The sequence below is a fragment of the Drosophila miranda genome, assembly GCF_003369915.1.
Source record: "Drosophila miranda strain MSH22 chromosome Y unlocalized genomic scaffold, D.miranda_PacBio2.1 Contig_Y1_pilon, whole genome shotgun sequence".
In the NCBI taxonomy this organism is placed as follows: domain Eukaryota; kingdom Metazoa; phylum Arthropoda; class Insecta; order Diptera; family Drosophilidae; genus Drosophila; species Drosophila miranda.
Genome location: NW_022881603.1, coordinates 4546247 through 4566096, shown reverse-complemented (window position 1 = coordinate 4566096; position 19850 = coordinate 4546247). Strand labels below are relative to the sequence as shown.

The 19850-nt window shown below is 45.7% G+C and overlaps 1 pseudogene; it reads right to left on the bottom strand.

Annotated features, from left to right (window-relative positions):
* Positions 1-6924, bottom strand: part of LOC117190481 — a 75931-nt pseudogene extending 69007 nt beyond the window's left edge.
* Positions 6925-19850: the final 12926 nt, after the last annotated feature.

Here is a 19850-nt window from a genome sequence, read left to right as displayed (position 1 = left end):
TCCCCAGTGTCCTGCGTGGCACTCTACCGTTCCTGGTCCTGCGTGACCCTTTAGGGCGACCTATTACAGCCATTCTCCTTCACCCCTGTGTCTCTCGCTCCTCGGGTTGGGGTTTCAGATCTCGTATGTGTGCCGTTCTCTTCTTCCTGTCGCCCTCCTTTCTTAGGTTGCAGATAACCGGGGATATAAAGTCCGTATGGCCCTGTCTGGTATGGCCCATCGTACCTTGGTGCCAGCTTCGCGGCGAATCCCTCCGCTGCATTGGAAAGGTGGTGCTGTTTGGCCCACACGACCTCTCCCACTTTGGGTTTCCACGGTCTTCTTCTCAGGTTGTAATGCCTGGCCTGATCCTGGGCTGCCCTTTCCAAGTTGCGTCGAACCAACTGAAACAGCTCCTTTAATTTCTTCGCATTTTCATCCGGCGTCTCTGTGCCTTGTCCCGTGCCTACCGTCTCCTCGTCATATACGGCCTTTGGCAGCCGGGGTTCCCTTCCTTGCACCACGAACGCCGGTGAATATCCCGTTGTATCCGACACTCCCGAATTCATGGCCAGCATCAGCTCCGGCCATTTTTCGTCCCAACACCTTTGATCACCCTCGGTGAACTGAGCTATCATGGTCTTTACCGTTCTGTTCGTTCGCTCTGTCGGATTCTCTTGCGGCGTGTATGGCGCCGTAAACTGGTGGCGAACTCCTAGCTGCTCCAGGAATCTTGTAAATGCCCTGCTTACAAACTGCACCCCATTGTCCGTAATGAAGACTTTGGGCGTGCCAAAACGGGCTATTATGCGCTCTCGACAGGGCTTTATTAGTGCCTCTGCTGTGGCCTTCCTCAGCGGCACCAACTCGGTCCACTTGGAGAATCGATCCACCAGCACCAACAGCATCGAGTTCCCATGTTTCGACCTCGGCAGAGGACCCACAAAGTCGGCGCATACCGTTGCCCATGGTTCTTCCGGCACCTGTGTCAACATTTCTCCTGCCGCTTGTAGCTGACTTGGCTTAAAGCGAAGACATAGTTCGCACTTCCGCACGTAGGCCCTCACGTCCCTGTACATCCCTGGCCAGTAATATCTTGCCGCCACCCGTGCCGCGGTTCTCCTTCCGCCGGCGTGGCCTGCTTCCGGGCTATCGTGGCTTTCCTTTAAAACCCTTTCTCGGGCATATTTCGGCACACATAACTTCCACGAGGCGACTTCTTCGCTCCCTGCCCGGTGAGGAATGTGCCGGTACAAGTTTCCCCCCTTCTCCACATAGTCGGGGTACTTCGGGGATTCTTTTCTGATCTTTTCTACCATGCCCTCTAACCACTTGCAGGGCGGCTCGCCTACTGGTTGTGTTCCCTCCTCATTTCTTATCCGACGGCCACGCTCCTCCACCGGTTGTCGGGAGAGTGCGTCGGCTACCACGTTGAGCTGTCCTTTCCTGTACGCGACTTCAAAGTCGTACTGCTGTAGCTGTAATGCCCATCTCGCCACTCTTCCCGACGGACTTTCTATGCTATTTTGCCATTTCAGAGCCATGTGGTCCGTGACCACCTTGAAGCGATATCCTTCCAAGTATGGCCTCAACCGGCGGATGGCCCATACAATGGCCAGACATTCTTTCTCGGTCGCCGAATAGTTCCTTTCGGGTCCATTTAGCGTCCTGCTAGCATATGATATTACCCGTTCGCCCCTTTCCGTCTCCTGCGTGAGAATCGCACCCAGCCCGTAATCACTGGCGTCTGTCTGCAGGATGAACTTCTTCGAGAAGTCGGGGCACGCCAGCACGGGGTCCGCCACTAGTCGTCTTTTCACCTCCTCGAATGCTTCTTGCCGTTCTTGTGTCCAGACACATTCCGTCTTCTTCTTGAGGAGCCCGGACAGGGGCTGCACGAGGGTGGCGAAGTCGGGCACGAACCTCCGGTACCATGAGGCCACTCCCAAGTACTGTCTCAGCTCCTTGACATTTGTCGGCGGTTTCAATTCGGCTATGGCTGCGACTTTCTCGGGGTCTGTACATATCCCCTCGCCGGTCACCTTGTGGCCTAGATACCGCAGCTCTTTCCTAAAGAACTCGCACTTGTCTGCGTTCAGCCGCAGGTTAGCCAAGCGCAGCCGTCGAAACACCTCTTTCAGGTTTCTTCGGTGTTCTTCCTCTGTTCGCCCGATGACCACTATGTCATCCTGGTACGCGAACGCGTGCGGCATCATTTCTGGCCCAATCACTTGGTCTAACGCCCGTTGAAAGGTGGCCGACGCGGAGTGTAACCCAAACGGCATCACCTTCCATTGGTATAGCCCCTTTCCGGGCACCGTGAACGCCGTGATCGGCCGGCTGCTCTCGGCCAGGGGGATCTGCCAATATCCATCCTTCAGATCTAGGCTGCTTATGAATTTCGCTTCCCGCAGTTGATCGAGGATGTAATCGATCCTGGGCATTGGGTACGCGTCCTTTACTGATCTCGCGTTAACTTGACGAAAGTCCACGCACAATCTCCATTTGCCATTTTTCTTCTTTACCATCACTATAGGCGAACTGTAGGGGCTCTTTGACGGCTCTATGCATCCCATTTCTAATAGTTCGTCCACTTTCTGGTTAATCTCGGCCTGCATTTTGGGGTTCTTCGGGTAATATCTTTGCTTAATCGGTTGCGGGTCACTCATGGTGATTGTGTGCACCGCCACATTAGACACCCCTCGATCTTGGAAAATGCCTCTAACTCTCGGGCTAAGAATTCCTCCACTGACTCTTCCCTCGCCCCCTCATTCTGCCTCATGCCCGCTGACACCCCTCTGGCGACCACTCTTAGGGTCGTGTCCGTTTCGTTGTCGGACTCCGGAGCCGTGTCTCCTGCTTCGGCCTTCGCCACGGACAGTCTTTCCTCCTGGTCTCCTCGTTCCCGATCTTGGGCAGGGATCACCACCCTGTGCCCTGCACAGGTCATCACTGCCCCGACCGCGCGGAGAAAATCCCATCCCAACACTAACTCATCAATCACACCCGGCAATACGAGTAGCACCATTGGGATCTCCTTATTCCCAAAGCATACCTTCGTTTCAATCTGGCACGTGACCTCCTGGCTATGGCCATCGGCCAACCTCACCCTTTTCCTTGCCGCCGCCTCCCGGCCTTCACCCTTTAGTCGGTCCGCCAGCTCGCGGCTTACGAAACTGCTGGTAGCTCCTGTATCCACCGTGGCTTGCAGTTCCATGCCCGCGACCTCCACTACTGCGGATAACTGTTCCTCCTCGCTGGTCAGCCTGCCGACTAGGCTTGAGGGACCGTTTCTTGCGACCCTGGCACGGCCCTCCGCGGCGTGGGGCGCGGGGCGTTTCCCGTCTTCCTGCAGCATTGTCATGCCGAGATGCCCACTTTTCCGCATCTCCAGCAGTAGGTGAGAGGTCGGCCGTTGCACTCCCGGCTCCAATGATCCGCGCTCCCACACCTTCGGCACGCCTGGGCCGGATTCTTGACATATCCGTTCTCGATATTGCCGTTGGTCGGTGTCGGCATAAGGACACGCGCTCCCCTTTCCTCCCGTGCTGCTCCGTCCAGCGGGCCGTCTTTGCATCGCCGACATGCCGTCGTCTCGGCTGGCTTGTGGAAGGGATTCGCTGCCCGGGCTTTCACGGTTGGATTCTCCCGTTGGAACTCTAGGCGGTCCCTCTCCAACGCCTCGAACTCGTCTGCCAGTTCCATCATGGTGTCGAGGTCCTTGCACCGGTGCGGCCTCATATACGCTCTCAGATCGGGCATGCTATTCTCACGAATCAGCTCCGTTTGCTCCTCTTGGGGATATTTCAGGGGTCGCATAAGTGTCTGCATCTCTACCATATACTCTTTGAATGGCTCGCCCCATTTCTGTTTCCGCATCCTCACTTCCTGCAGCAACTTCTCAAAATATCCCCGCGGCAGAAAGTAAGCCTGGAAGCTGGACGAGAACTCTTTCCACGTTCTGCACTGTCGATTGTTCGCCACGAACCACATCAGCGCCCGCCCTTTTAGCAGCTCCGGCATCGCCCTTGGGATCAGATCCGGATCCAGACCGTACGTCTCGGCGGACCACTCGACCTGCTCCAAGAACTCGAGAGGCTTCGTCGTCCCGTCGAACCGGAACGACCACTCTCTCACCTGTTTCGCCACTCTAGCATAGTCCAGTTGTGCTGGCCGTATGGTGGCTGGTTCGGTTATCCCTCTTTCGGTCTCTCGGATTCGATCCCTTCCTTGGTGGCGGGGCCTGCTAGGCGTCCCTGTGTGCGAGCGTTCCGGTATTGGCACTGAGAGACTCGCGATCAATTCTCTCTGTATGTCGACTGGGGACCTCCACAGCGCCGCCGCGGCTGCGCCGGGTGGGGGTGCCAGGTGCTCGTACGCGGCTTGTTTGTCGTCCGCCCTGGGTGTCGGCGAGGACCTGTCCGCCCGACACTCCCATACCTCAATCAGATCGGCCCACTCCGACTCATCTTCGTGTTCCCTCATCCACTCCTTAAATGTTCTTCTCATTTTCCACTGTGCCCTCCAGCCGCACGCCGAAGGCGTGGCCGCATTGGACAAGCTCCTCCTTTCTCAACCGGTGGATCCATTGTCCCTTCCCCATTTTCCTGTCTATATCTGTCCTCCCTTTGTCCTACTATTCGTCGTTGTAGGCCCCACGTTGGGCGCCAGTTGTAACGTACCTCCTTTTTGGGCCGCTTGAGTTTGCTGGGCTCGCTCAGCGGTCGGCAGATTCGTCGCAACGTATTTTTATTGTTGCCCCCAACGACAAATAATAAGACCTTGCTCTTCCATCTAATTTCGCTTTATTCGTAGTTATAATAGAACTTAGGGCTAGATATGACAATTTTACTTAGCTACGAATCTCCACCACGTGCGGGCTCTCGTCGGGTGTGGCAGCGTTGAGGCTAACGATTGGGGCAATTTGACCTCCGCTATTCCTTTGGCCCGCCACTCAAATCCGCACTCCACGTCTCGCACTTCCCCCTTAGCTTCCGCCGGTAAATGTGGATCACCTCTTAACTTAGACTCACTCTGGGGGCAGGCGGGGCCTGTCTTCCTGGTGCTGTATTCACTTCAGTGCACTTCTTCGAACCGTACCGGGTATCACTCTTACGTTCCGGCGGGGTTTAATTGTGCGCGCGCGATCACTCATCCACGAAAAAGATCTCGTTTCGTCGCTGCAGCCTCCTTTTATAACCCCGCCTTAACGGGACCCGGCTCGGCGTCGGTAATTTTCCATCGCCGTCTCCTGGTTTCCACGGCCTTCGTAACGGGGCCTGGCCGGTGGCGTGATCCCATTCCCTTATTTGGTCATGCGTCGGATCACTGCCGGCCCGATCCCGCCGTCTCCTCTGCCTCTCTCTGAGAGCGGGACACTTCTCCTCTCGGGGCCCTTGGCCTCTTCGCCGCATCCGGATATCCGTGGGTATGCGGACTGACCTTCGCCTTATCCGGCTAGCCATCAGCCTTTATCAGACCGTCCCACCGCCTTTATCCGGCTATGCTTTGGTCGAATTCGGCCTGTGGGAACCGCGGTTCCTCACAGTATGTATATGTATTTTCCTCGTTTTAGACGATTGCAGATACTTTTCTCTGTAATATTCCTCAATTTCTTCAATAGTTCTTCTAGCCGTAATCATCAATTTAAAGCCAATTGCCATCCGTTTAATGACATTTACATTTTAACGCAATTTTACTTATATAATCCCCACTGCTGTGACACTTGGCGATTATCGACCCGCGTCTGCTCAAGTCATAATAAACTTTAATTAACTCGGAGCTTACGCACGTCACGCACTTGGTAAGCGACATAGAAAACCGACCAACAGGCAACAAAAAACCCAACCCAGGTCCCAGCCCATGTCCAAGACATGTCTGCGGCATGAATAATCGCGATTGTGCAATCCAAAGTAAACCCGGAATGAATCACCCCTGATAACTGCGATGATGGAATCGGCTCTAGGAGGCAGCCCAGTTTCGAGATCGACTCTCAATATATTTAAACCTTTCAAAATGTGTCACCCCCACTCTCCAGAGAGATACATACATATGTGGCAGACCAGAGTGGGTCAAACCCGTATTTCAGTGGCAGAAAGAGCAAAAATTAACAAACTCTTGGCAAACAATTTAACACGACTCTGCGGGTGTGCAGATAGACAGACAGACAGGTAAACTGTGCCTATGAGTACAGGTACAGTCCTAGGGCACACTTCATTACGCTTGGCACAGTTTTTTGCTTGCAACGAGACCAAAACAGTGGGGAGCCTCCAAACCTATGCGCATTCTTAGTAACGCCTAATAAATTATGCAGCAAACGCAAGCTTTCTAAAAAGCTTAAGACGGGGCACGTACGAGCCGTGTTGGAGCATCTTCATCGGCACACGTACACAGGCATTCTCGTATGAATGTATGTATGTATGTGTTTTGGGAGAATTTATGTTATTTTTCATGCATTTTTAACGCTCAGAATTCCGTGGAAATTAAGTAGATATTATGAATTTAACTGGTTCTTGGTATTGGTTCTATTGGTAATAGGAATAGTGGGAAAGCGTAGGCCTAGAGGTACTTTAGGATCACGTGCAAAGGCTCTATCGGCAACTTTCATCCTCTCAAATCGGTAAAGTTGGCAGCTTGTTGCCTGCCACACAATTAAGGTTCAATTTATTAACTCAATTCATGTGAAGTTCTTTTGTTGCGCTTGTCACTGTATGTCCCCCTCATCCCTCTTTACTTACCCGTTGCTTGGACGAGCTGCAGCAGCAAGGCCAGGCACACGGCCATCATGTGTCGATGGTCTCTTGGCATTCTATTGTTTGAATCGTTGGAACTTGCTGACGATGCGGAGGTGCCACCTCTATGGACTGTTCCGCCGCCTTCGTCTTCGTCTCCGTCTCTACTGCTCGATTGTTTACTTTCTGTTAGGTTTTGTGGCTTTCGTCGCATTTTTGCATAAATCTAATGCTCCTTCGCGTGCCTCCTCGCTTCTGTGCCACTCTTTGAGGGTTTCTATCTTTCTGTTGCTTTGTTTTGTGTATTTTAGAGTTTTTTATTGTTGAATTGAACTTAGTGGTGGCATCTTTCTGCTCTTCTCACGTAGATTTATGCTGCAAAAAAGTAGAAAAAACTGGTTAGAAAAATAATCAAAATGTATTCTAGAGTTTGTGTCTTGAGTCTTTTGTTTATGCCACGAAATCCGATGGGGAATACCATTAAAAGCCATTAAAAGTGGCAGGTATTACATCAGCCAGCCACAGGCCATAGAGACCATCATAAGCCCCCCGAGTGCTCTACAATTGCTTTGGCCCTTGCCCCTGTCTTATGTAAATCCGTTTTCCAACTTTGTTTCTGTTTGGTGTTGTATCTCCAGGGCTCAATGGAAAAGAAATACTTTCAGAAACAGCTTTCCGAAGATTGCATAAAGTCTCGAGTTAAAGGCTCCATTAAAAAAACTAACTGCACTCTCAACTGATTGAGATGCTAATTTTGATTGATGTCCAGAGTCTGCGCGCACAGAAATTGGCTTGCAGCGAAAGTTTGGGGCACAATTTGAGGTGTCAGAAAGCAAAAGTGAAATTCCAAACCACTCGCATATGTAGATCTCCAAAGCCATTACGATGCTATGATCTCTAATCGATCCTGCGGCCTTACCGAACGATTACCGAATGTGTCTCGAGTCTCTGCTAATCAGAAGCCAAAACAAGATCAGGCCTCGCAAACCGCAAAAGCAATTGCCGAGCATTAGATGGAAAGTGAAAGCATCGAGAGAAGCGGCAACAGTCGGGGGCAAAGACAGAGCAGAGCTGAAGCAAAGGCAAGAAAAGGAAAGGAAAGGTAAAGGTAAAGGTTGCTGGCTTTGTTTTGCTCTGCTACGTGATCTCAGAGCCGGACACGACCGGATTCAGCCGGTAACATGTGCAACAGGGGGTTGAGTCATGCCCGCAGACGATTTTTGGCAGTTTTCTGTTTTTTCTATTCTCTGACAGAGGGTATACTCTGTTTTAGCAGATGTGTTTGCTGACTAGAGAGGGAAGCATTTCTGGCTTTCAGTTTAAGTTTTAGACGATTTACCAACCAAACTATACATACATATGTACATGACGGTCTCTATATCCAGGAGAATTCAATCAATATCTCTCTACTTTCACACCTGGTAAAGGGTATCTCAATGTTCGGTCTCTGAAGTTTGCTCTTCTTTCTTGTTTAATATCTGTTTAGTCTGGGACATCGGAACCGAAAGGGATTTTCGCGTGGAACCTTGAAAAAGGCAATGGGCAATGGTACGCATGGAGAAGCGCGAATGAAATAGAAAGTTTTTCTTGTAAACAACAAGCAATTTGCTGTTTCGTGGGCGTGTTGTCGCTTTGGGATTGTTGTGTCTGTTGCCTGTTGTCAGTTGTCGGGTCGTCGTCTGTCATTAAATGACTCCATTTCGTCATTTTCCTGTTGTTTCTTCTCTGGCTTTTCCAATGAATGATTCGCCCACGCTGGCGCTTGTTTAGGCTTAACTTCTGTTTCTTCCGAAGTACGTATGTATTTTACCAGATTTGCTTTCTTTTCGAGACTCTTTCAACGCCCAACGGAAGTTGAAGTTGGTAATTACATTTGCTTTTTTCCATCTTCTTCTCGGGTTAAATGACTCATGGGATTACATTAAAGCTTTTTTGGTGCTCTTTCTGTTGCGTAACCATCATTTTTTTTTGAGAGAGTGGAGGAGGAGTGGAGTCTGCCGCCGCAAGAAGCAGGAGAGAGTGTTGCATAAGACGCTTGTGACTGTCCGATTCATATGCATCGGCGCTAACTCTGCAAATCTCAGATTTGATTGCAGAATGCTTTTCTGAGTCAGACCCTCCCTCGTAAGTCCACAGATTTCTTCATTTATTTTTCTCTTCCATTTCAGACTCACCTCAAAACGCTGCCATTAATCATGCGATTTTTTGTGATTGATGTTTTTCGATTAATGCTATCCTTTTCTATTTTTTCTATTTCTCTTTCTATTGCACGATATTTATACCCGATACTCAAAATGAGTATTGGGGTATATTAGATTTGTGGTAAAAGTGGATGTGTGTAACGTCCAAAAGGAATCGTTTCCGACCCCATACAGTATATATATTCTTGATCAGCATCAATAGCCGAGTCGATTGAGCCATGTCTGTCTGTCCGTCTGTCCGTCCGTCCGTCTGTCCGTCTGTCCGTCCCCTTCAGCGCCTAGTGCTCAAAGACTATAAGAGCAAGAGCAACGATGTTTTGGATCCAGACTTCTGTGATATGTCACTGCTACAAAAATATTTCAAAACTTCGCCCCTCCCACTTCCGCCCCCACAAAGGACGAAAATCTGGGGATATTCAAAAATCTCAGAGACTATTAAGGCTAGAGTAACCAAATTTGGTATCCGCACTCCTGTTAGATCTTACTATAAAACGTGTATCTCAAAATTTCGCCCCACCCCCTTCCGCCCACACAAAGAACGAAAATCTGTTGCATCCACAATATTGCACATTCGAGAAAACTAAAAACGCAGAATCATAGATAATGACCATATCTATCAGATTGCTGAATCTGGATCAGATCAGATCATTTTTATAGCCAATAGGAACAAATCAATTTGCAGTGGCTACGCAGCGCCCGACGTCACGCTCAGACTGATTTTCTGTCTCTCTCGCACGCACTCTTTGTCGTGTCGTTTAATATTAGCGGCTTCTGCCGGAGGAGAGCCATACTGACTTAGTATCGGGTATAACCGTAGAGTTGCGGTGTCCGCAGCAACTCACAACGTTCCCCCTCGTTTCAATTAGTTTTTGCACACAAGCAACGTTAATAACGGAACGAATTTCACCCAAACAAAACTGCAAAAAAACGGAAATGCACAACAAATTGAAGATTTCCAAAAGCCAGCCAGCCAGCCAGCCAGCCAGCCAGCCCCAAACCGAGGCGGGTAATGGGGTTTGCAAGAAATGTGGTTTTTGCGGCTCGAAGGCATGTTAGCTTTAAATTATCGAAAAGCAAAAATCAAGCGACAAGCAGCGGAAGGGCAGAGGCAAGCGGCAGAGGCTCCTACTGCTACTGCTGTTGCATACAAAATTGGCACAAGTGCGCGCAAAATGGCACAAGTAACAGTATTCAATGCTGGAACGGGACACTTGAGTGGTGAGTATCATAGTGCATAGGGGGGCAGGGGGGGCAAGTGCTCTTGGCAATTTAGCGGAGTGGACAGGCCGGATCACATTGCAGGCGAGACAGACAGGGAGAGAAGTGTGCCTGTATCCGTGTGTGCTTGCGTTCCTGTATGCCTGTGTGTGTGGACAGACAGGTTGACCACGGAGGAGCATATCCGGCTAGGAGTGCAGTGGCGCAGCGTCTCTCTCCATTTTCTGCAGTTTTGTTTTTATTGTTATTTTAAATCGTTTTCCTTCCTTCCACAAATTTCAATTTATTCACATTCTTTTCAACATTTTTCCAGAGACTGGCCGTGGAACAAATTTGCAACAAATTTCACAGCGACACTCAGGCAACAGCAGCAGGCAACAACAATGCAATAAACAAAAGCCGCAAGTCACAAAAACAAAGTTACCAGCCAAAAGGTAGCGCGAAAAAAAGAAAGTTTTTGATGTTTTTGTTGCTGCTTTCATACATACAACATACATACATATATATATTTGTAAGATATGAATATTAGTTTATAAGATTTGAATATTAGTTTAAGATTTACTCATCGATAGTATTATAAGAAATACCAATGAACTAGATATATCGATACTTGTCCTCGACAAGTATCGATATGCCAACACACATTCATTCGAATACGCCGATCAAGAAAGAAGAACATATAATAAAACCGTGCTATTAAAAGTTTACATATCAGGTGTGGGGTTTGCCCAAAAAAAAAAAACTGCGATGAACAATGCAGACATAAGAGCGAAAACCAAAAGTGAACTTAGCGACATATTGCGTAGCGACATAACGTATATTTTGATCAAGATGCCAACATACACCAATTACGTACAGCAGTGAAAAAAATCATGGAAGACACGCATGAGCTAGGAAATACGGCGCCAAGCGCAGACGAGACTATGCAGGCAGACATTTTTGCAGTCCCGGTTGAGCGCGAGATAGATAGAGACAACCGTAGTGCACAACACGCAGTAAAAGCGGCGCCAGAAGAATATGGTGAAAATGTGCAGAAGGCTCGAGAAGCATTCATGCCGCGACAAGACAACGCTTGTTCGAAATTGACCATGCGATCAGATGAATACGAAGAAGAATCGCGCCGTTTGCAGCAGTGGGAACAATTGTACGTTTCTCGCAAGCGCTTAGCTGATCTCAAATTAAGCATATCGAAAACGGAGAAAGAGGCTATGGAGTTGGAAACGACGAGAGATTGCATCGACTTGACACACATTGAGGCGTTGATGCGTCCATTTTCTGGAGATGACGACCAGGCAGTAACCAGTTGGATAAGTAACTTTGAGGACATTATGAATTTCCATGGTGTATCCGAGTCCAAATGCTGGATATTAGCGAAGCGGCTGCTAGGCGGATCGGCGAAGGCGTACATTGGAAAGCGACTGGAGGCACGGAAAATTGCAAATAATGAAAGCGCATTGCAATATTTCGTCGCAGCATAGCGTCGCAAGCAGACATGGCCACGAGCGATGTGTTCAAATTCATCGTAGAGGGACTGCAGGACAAGACGGGCATGGCAGCATCCATGCTATATTGCAGCACACTCAACGAGTTGCGTGACAAGATGGTCACCTATGATAAGGTCAGAAGAGCTCCTGGCGTCGTAGCAATTCGTAGCGAAGGTATGACAAAGGGAAAACTAAATGTGAGTATGGCAGTTGGGCAGCAGCAAGGTGGTGGCGCAATGCGTTGCTACAACTGTCGGCAATTTGGGCACGTTATGAAGGAATGCAGTCAGCCAAAGAGACCGGATGGGGCATGTTTTAACTGTTGGAGTACCAGCCACCTATATTCGCAGTGCCCGAAACGAAAGATGGCCACTAGGGTAGCTGCAGTTCAAGATGAGGAGCGACCAGGAGAAAAAAACAACGACGATTTAGCGGCTTTCCAGTTAATCACTTTATGACTTCCGTTTGGTGAACAAAGAGGCGTCAGTATTTTTAGTCTATTTGATACAGGTAGCCCTGTAAGTTTTATTCATAAGTCTTTGATACCGAAGTCGGCTATAGTTGAAGCCTATAATGAAGTTAGGAAATACTATGGACTAGGAGGACAACCAATTCCCATATGGGGAAAATTTAAGTGCCATATTGAATTTTGCACAAAGCAATATATCGTTTTATTAAACATCGTAGATGATAACATGCTGCCTTTGCCGGTATTGTTGGGACGCGATGCCCTTAAAGTTATTTAAGGAAAATTAGTTCATAAGAAAAATATCAATGCGAAGCAACACACATCATTAAGTTCGTTAAAGCAAAAAGCTATTAGTTTAACCTGCGCGTCTTTATTCACCGAACGTAAAAATAATATTAACATAAGACTATATGATAAGTTAGATGGTAATCAATCAGAAAGAAGCGAGCTAATCAAACGGTCTAATCCATTTAAAAATCAGACACAAGAAAACTCAAGGAATGACAAAATGGCCATCGAGAATATGAATCAAGGCGACGAATTTGATACAGGTAGCCCTGTAAGTTTTATTCATAAGTCTTTGATACCGAAGTCGGCTATAGTTGAAGCCTATAATGAAGTTAGGAAATACTATGGACTAGGAGGACAACCAATTCCCATATGGGGAAAATTTAAGTACCATATTGAATTTTGCACAAAGAAATATATCGTTTTATTAAACATCGTAGATGATAACATGCTGCCTTTGCCGGTATTGTTGGGACGCGATGCCCTTAAAGTTATTGAAGTAAAATTAGTTCATAAGAAAAATATCAATGCGAAGCAACACACATCATTAAGTTCGTTAAAGCAAAAAGCTATTAGTTTAACCTGCGCGTCTTTATTCACCGAACGTAAAAATAATATTAACATAAGACTATATGATAAGTTAGATGGTAATCAATCAGAAAGAAGCGAGCTAATCAAACGGTCTAATCCATTTAAAAATCAGACACAAGAAAACTCAAGGAATGACAAAATGGCCATCGAGAATATGAATCAAGGCGACGAATTCAGTAACTTTTGTGCGTCGGTAGAGATTGATGAAGAGGAACATATTAACGTAGGTTTCGAATTTGGCCTCACTCTTGCAGAAAAGTGTAGGGAAGTTATTAAGACATACTATTTACACAAAGAATTTAACTTTAAAGCACCACCAAAGTATCAGATGCAGATTCGTGTAACAGAAACAACACCATTTCATTGTACTCCGCGTCGTTTATCCTACCATGAGAGAGAGAAAGTAGCTGAAATAGTAGATGATCTGTTAGAAAAGAAAGTAATCCGTCATAGTGAGTCTCATTATGCTTCCCCGTTGGTCCTAGTAAAAAAAAAAATCAGGAGAACTTCGAATCTGTGTCGATTACCGTGGTCTGAACAAACGAATTGTTAAAGATAATTTCCCATTGCCCCTTATTAAGGACTGTCTTGAGTTTTTAGAAAACAAGTGCTGTTTTTCCATTATAGATTTGAAAAGTGGGTATCATCAAATAGGCGTAGAAGAAAAATCAGTTCCGTATACATCGCTTGTGACACCGCAAGGACAGTATGAGTTCTTGAGAATGCCCTTTGGGTTAAAAAATGGATCCGCTATTTTTCAGAGATTTATTTCGGAGCTCTTGAGAGACTTTATTAGGAACAAAAGCATTGTAGTGTACATGGATGATATATAAGTAGCTACTAAAACAGTTGAAGAACACATGGATATATTAAAAAGACTATGCATTCGGATTAGCGAGCAAAATTTAGAGATAAATCTAAAAAAGTGTAGGTTTGTCAATCGAAACATCGATTTCCTGGGGTATAAAGTTAATCAAAACGGAATAGTTCCTAGTGATTCCCATATTGAGGCCTTGAAAAAATACCCAGTCCCTCAAAATGTAAAAGCACTGCACTCATGCTTGGGATTCTTTTCGTATTTTCGACGTTTCATGTTGTCATTTGCGACGACAGCTAAGCCCTTGGTGCAATTGTTAAAAGAAGGTGGTCCGTTTCCCATGAATAGAGAACAGGTGAAGACGTTTGAAACTCTTAAGAATGCGTTGGCAAATCCTCCGGTATTAGCCATTTTTAGCCCAAATAGAGAAACGGAATTACATACAGACGCAAGTTCATACGGTTATGGCGCAATACTGATGCAAAGACAAGATGATGGGAAGATGCACCCTGTGTCCTATTATTCCGGCAAAACAACAGAAAGAGAATCACGTTATCATAGTTTCGAACTAGAGACATTGGCTATAATTTATGCATTGAGGCGTTTTAGAGCATATTTGGAGCATAGGTCCTTCAAAATAATCACGGATTGTAATTCGTTAGTACAGACGTTAACCAGAAAGTCAATTAGTCCTAAGATAGCACGGTGGTCCCTAGAGTTAGAGAACTATGATTACTCCATTATGCACAGACCTGGGGCCAGTATGGCGCACGTTGATGCGCTGAGCAGACAAGATCAAGTGACGAATATGTTAGAGGATGGTTATAGAGTCAAATACGGTTTAGAAAAGTCTAATTTAGAAAAAGATGAGAGTAGAAAGCAATATACAAGGAATAGTGTAAGTAGAGACAACACTGGTAGTGAGCATAGAGGTACCGTAGAGAACCCTGTGATTAAGTGTAGAGAATTAAATATCAATAGAGAGCGTAGTAGTACCGTACAGAACCCTGCGATTGAGTGTGGAGAATCAAGTGCAGTAGGAAGTAGATTGGGAAATAGGTGGAAGTCTGATGATAGAGAGAACCTTGGTGGTGATTGTAGAGATAACATAGAGAATAGTGAGTATAGGGAAAAGGATGGATGGAAGATTGAAATTAGAGATTTGAGCCAATGTAGAGGAAGCGTTAACGATGTGGTGGGGGGAGTAAAGTACATTAGTAGTAGGAATTCAGATAAAGAGAAAAAAGTTGTGAAAACAAACTATGTTTCTATGTACCAATGTGTATGGAAGAGCAGTTGATAAGGCGGTCACACGAAAAACTAGGACATCTGGCCGCAGAGAAGTGCGTGAGTGACCTTTTGAGGACCTACTGGTTTCCGTCAATGAGAAGTAAAGTGGCAAGGTTCATCAGAAACTGTCTACCGTGTATACTACACTCGATGCCTAAAACAATCCATAACAGAACGCTCCATAGTATCCCAAAGACGTGTGTTCCTTTTCATACCCTACATGTTGATCATTTGGGTCCGTTGCCGAGTATTAGATCTAAGCGAAAACACCTCCTTGTGGTAATAGATGCATTCACTAAGTTTGTCAAATTGTTCCCGGTTAATAGTACCAGCACGCGGGAAGCGAAGGATGCCTTAAGTAAATATTTTGATTTCTATAGTCGCCCTACTAGGATAATATCAGATCGTGGGACCTGTTTCACCTCGTTAGAGTTCTCTAGTTTTCTGCAGGAGAGAGGGATAGAGCACATTAAGGTAGCTACAGGTGCACCGCAGGCGAATGGCCAAGTGGAGCGGGTGAGTCGTGTTCTTACTCCTATGTTAGGAAAACTGTCAGAGCCCCTTGAGCAAGCCGATTGGTATAGGTTGATGAGCAAGGTAGAGCACGCCATTAATAACTCCGTTAACAGCAGTACGAAAAAGACACCTAGCACATTGTTATTTGGAATACCCCAGAAAGGACCCGTTGTAGATGAATTAACCGAATACCTAGAGGAGAAGTTAGCGTCAGAACTTAGAGAGTTGGAAACTATAAGAGAAATAGCAAGTGAGAACATATCAAGTTTATATCGGGGACCAAGATGCGCACACTGGCCAAGACTGGTGCTAGTCCGCCCGTTGGATTCATGGAGCCTGAAGCCTGGAAAATTCTGGCCAACTATTATCAGAACCTGCCACAGGCGTAACACGCGGCCCGTCCATGGCCACCAATGTGCAATTTCCCTTAGCTATATTGCTATACATATTCATAGATACATATATAGAATATGTATATTCCTATTTGATCACCGTAAATCATTTACTACTGCACTTTCCTGTGTCCCCCCTGTGTCGTATGTGGCGTATGAATGTATGTTGTTTTGCTGCTCCTGCTCTTAAAATGTTCGTATCGTACAATCGTATTTTTTTTCTACTCTTAAGTTGTCCAATTCTTTAATATTTTTTTAATATTAATTTTTTTTTGTTTAATATTAAGCAAAATGTCACCGTTTTGTGGACTGTTTTTTAAATATATAATTCATTATTTAAAAAAAAAAAAAAAAAAAAAAAAAAAAACATACGGTTGTTGCAGAAAAGAAATGAGAAGAAGTATGCCCATAAACATAGAGCCCCATTAAAGTATGAACCTGGTGACTATGTAGCAGTCCGGCATGTGGACACAACACCGGGGATCAATAAGAAGTTCGCACCAAAGTATCGAGGACCGTACAGGATCAATAGAGTATTGGATAATGATCGTTATGAGGTTGTCGACATTGAGGACTGTCAGTTGACGCAAATGCCATTCCGAAGTATATTAGAACCAGCAAGGCTTAAACCCTGGGTAGAGTGCAAGGATAAAACCATGGTCTCATGTTGTTAATCGATGAAATAGTATGTTAAGTAAGACAATACCGAATAAGAAATGTTTAACCAACTGTATGCCTTAGTGTGTAGATCGTGGGCGATCTGTAGTCAGGTTGCCCGAATGTAAGATATGAATATTAGTTTATAAGATTTGAATATTAGTTTAAGATTTACTCATCGATAGTATTATAAGAAATACCAATGTACTCGATATATCGATACTTGTCCTCGACAAGTATCGATATGCCAACACACATTCATTCGAATACGGCGATCAAGAAAGAAGAACATATAATAAAACCGTGCTATTAAAAGTTTACATATTTTTGCTTTTCTACACACACACTGAGCCACACGCAAATATCACTTATGTATATGTTTGCATATGTATTTGCCTTTTGCGGCTGTTTCTTCTAGAGATACAAGAAACACTAATTTTTGTTGGTTTCTTTTACTTTACTCACTCTCTTACACGCACACACACTTTTGTTGCTCTGAGCTCGTTTTAGTTATTCACTTTTCATAGATTAAGCACGCACACACATGTGCACACGTTTATGCCCGGCAGTGGCTTCTTCAATTTGTTTTGTTGCTTCTTCGTTTCTTTCTACGCTTCACGCACTCGCACGAGATCACGATCATTCTTCACAGTCGCCGTCAGCGTCGACGCTGTCTTACCAAAACCCCGCTAGCAGGTGTGCACCGTTCGATCGCCAGAGACTGACTAAGGTGAGCCCCAAGAGCCCCAAGTCGGGGAACAGCAAAGAAACGAAACACCAAAAGGAACGATCGGTGAAGAGCGGATTGGTGGCACTTATAAAGAGTATACACGAATTGAGATGACGTTTGCTACGGAAAATGTAAGAAATAAAGCTGGTACCGAGAGTTGGTGATGTTTGTCCACGTAACGATGGACATGTGTGACCCCAAACTTCTATAAGATCAAATGGGAGCTCAATTAAATGCGCAGAAATTATGCCAGAAGAATATCTCCTGAATGAAACAGTAAATAAAAAAGGAATCCATCCAACAAGGTATTCAGAAAGGGGGGAAAACCAATAACTTCCCAAATTCCATTTCTGCTTACACACTTTTCGGTGTCGTTCAGTGCATTTTCATTTTCTCATGTCAGAGACTCGATTAATGAATGTTTGCCTTCCGTTTTGTTTGGAAAAAATAATAGTTTTCATATAAATTTGTATATTAACTAGATTAGTTTTCGTGATATTCAAAAGATCGTCCAGCATATGAGATGTCTTTGAAATTATTTGTCTGCAAGTGATCGAAAATAAAATAAAAGCGAGGGGAACGTTGTGAGTTGCTGCGGACACCGCAACTCTACAGTTATACCCGATACTTAGTCAGTATGGCTCTCCTCCGGCAGACGCCGCTAATATTAAACGGCACGACAAAGAGTGCGTGCGAGAGAGACAGAAAATCAGTCTGAGCGTGACGTCGGGCGCTGCGTAGCCAGTGCAAATTGATTTGTTCCTTTTGGGTATAAAAATGATCCGATCTGATCCAGATTCAGCAGTCTGATAGATATGGTCATTATCTATGATTCTGCGTTTTTAGTTTTCTCGAATCTGCAATATTGTAGATGCAACAGATTATCGTCCTTTGTTGTGGCGAAATTCTGAGATATACGTTTTATAGTGAGATCTAACAGAAGTGCGGATACCAAATTTGGTTACTCTAGCCTTAATAGTCTCTGAGATTTGTGGATGCCCCAGATTTTCGTCCTTTGCGGGGGCGGAAGGGGGTGTGGCGAAATTTGGACACGAAACGGTCAAGGTCCGATATCACAGGAGTGTGGATACCAAATTTGGTTGCTCTGGCTCTTATAGGTTCTGAGATCCTTGAACTCATATTTTGCAATTGGCAAAACCGACCATGAAACCTGTGTGTTAGAGAGAGACAGAGCGAGAAAGAATGAAATTGTTTTCTTGATTCTGGCTATAATAATTATACGATCTGGTTCAGATTTTACACTCTAGAACATATAGTCATCCTCTACGATTCTGCGTTTTTGGTTTTATCGTATCTTTAAAAATGTGGATGCCACAGATTTTCGTCCTTTGTGGGGGCGGAAGTGGGAGGGGCGAAGTTTTGAAATATTTTTGTAGCAATGACATATCACAGAAGTCTGGATCCAAAACATCGTTGCTCTAGCTCGGGACGGACAGACGGACGGACGGACAGACGGACAGACGGACAGACGGACGGACGGACAGACGGACAGACGGACAGACAGACATGGCTCAATCGACTCGGCTATTGATGCTGATCAAGAATATATATACTTTATGGGGTCGGAAGCGATTCCTTCTGGACGTTACACACATCCACTTTTACCACAAATCTAATATACCCCAATACTCATTTTGAGTATCGGGTATAATTAATTAAATGGATAAGAAACAACAGCTACTAATATAAAATGTCGTCTTTTATGTTATGTTATGGTAACCAAAAGTCGCCGACGTCAGCCGCAGCCTGAAAGGAAACAATAACAATTGAAAGTGACAATTTATTGAATATACAACCATTAATCCGGATCCAGATTAAGACTCCGCTGAACGTCCTTAGTTAGGGAATCCAGGGACGGTTGTTAGCGGGGCTAAATTGCCATTTCCAGGTGGATCGGATCGGATCCGATCCCATTCCAATCATCAGATCAGCAATTACCATGCAAATTGCAAACGCACGAAATAAAATGGAAATCCATTGGGATTTGGTTGCGATTTGCGGATTCGCTTCCAGCTAAAGCAATTGAAAACGAGAATGGTTGCGAGTAAAATCTTCCCTGTCGGGGGGAGTCGGGAAAATCGCGAACGCGAGATGAAGGCAATCAGACTAACTCGTATAATCGAAGATTGTTGCCGCTGCTCAGCTCATCATGACACAAAACCATGCCCCATGACCAGTGAAAATGTGTCTGTTGCTTGTTTTCTTTTTCACCTGCGCCTTTCCACACTTTTCACGAATCGACAGCAGCAGCAGCAGAAGCAAAAACAACAATAGCACCTTCATTGTTAATGGAAACACCTCGGGGCATCAAAACATCAAGCCCCCTGGCAAGACACCAAGAAGACCATTAATTGAGCACGCCGGCGGCTTTAATAGTTCTTAAGCAGTTGGGTATTAGTGTCAGTGGGAATCAAGTGGAATGTAAGTGGTATCGAGCGGTATCTTCCATTACTTTTCGCAAATAAA